Below are 1,346 nucleotides of genomic sequence, written 5' to 3' on the forward strand. Positions count from 1 at the left end.
CTCCACCCTCCACCCCCGCTGTTGCACAAGTGCTGCCCGCCCTCCACACTTTACGTCAACTCTGGTGAAGAGTCATCTAGACTCCAGCAGCTTGCTCTCTCTCTCTCTCTCTCTCTCTCTCTACGGAGCCCTGCTGTGGGATCTCCAGTGTTAGTTGTTTTCAGTAAAGATTCCATCATCTGCAGTAATTTTCTCCAACAATGAATTCTGCCAATATGATTTCCAAAAGACATTGTACTATCTTGTTAACAACTTGAACTCTCAAGTTCATGATGTGCATTAAGTCTGATATTGGACCTAAGGGCTACCAGAAATGATGTATACAAACTATCATCCGTATTGAGAAGCTTTTTGAATATTTGAAAGGACAGATTAGAAAATCTGAGACTGGAACCATTACACCATGCTGAAACCCAGGCAAACTATCATCGACAGGAACTCATCATATTAATTGATCAAAGTGAAATCTTGCCAAAACCAACCTTAAGAATTGAGGAATGATTGTATCAATGGGCACACCATAATCGCGTCTTTTTACCCTCCAAACAATTTGTCTTTCCTAATTTAATCAGTGAATGTTTTTAGTTGATAATAAATTGAAACATATGTTGTTGTAAAATGTGTTCTGATAATAAATCATGATGGGTTATAGAAGCCATGACAGGGTTATGGAAAGGAAATACTTATTGAAATATGCACAACAAAATAGTAGCACCTGAAACCAATAAAATCAACCGCACCTCTGTGTGCCTAAATATGAAGTCAGAAATCACACAGCACCAGGTTATAATTCAAAAGGTTTACTTGAAGTCATAAGCTTTCAGAGGCTGCCCCTTTGTCACTTCACCTGGTGAAGGGGCAATGCTCCAAAAGCTTGTGATTTCAAATAAACCTGTTGGACTATAACTTGGCATCATGGGCCTTCTGACTTTGTTTACCCCAGTCCAACACTAGCATTTCCAAATCATGCCTATGTATAGGCAACAGAATGAAAAGGAGGGGAACAGCCTCACCACATGGTTAACACTAGGGATGGGGCTACCTCCATTTTGAGAGGAGTCTAAGACCAGTACCTAAATCATTTTCCTGTTACAGGCAATAGGTCTCTTTCAATCTGGCAATAGGTGTCCTGTAATGGAAATAGGACCTCAACTGCCATTTTGTTCCTTTGAATTGAGCAGAATCTGGAAGCAAAAGGACTGAGATAGAATGATGTCGGAATCAGTCAACCTACAATATTCACCTTTGTACAACTTCAATGAGGTTATGTCCAGGTAATTCTGATTGTTGTAATATAATTGTTTCCTTCAGTGCTGATGTTACATTAACTGTTTGAAAACATAATT

This window comes from Hemiscyllium ocellatum, chromosome 23 (assembly GCF_020745735.1).
Source record: "Hemiscyllium ocellatum isolate sHemOce1 chromosome 23, sHemOce1.pat.X.cur, whole genome shotgun sequence".
NCBI classification, from domain to species: Eukaryota; Metazoa; Chordata; class Chondrichthyes; order Orectolobiformes; family Hemiscylliidae; genus Hemiscyllium; species Hemiscyllium ocellatum.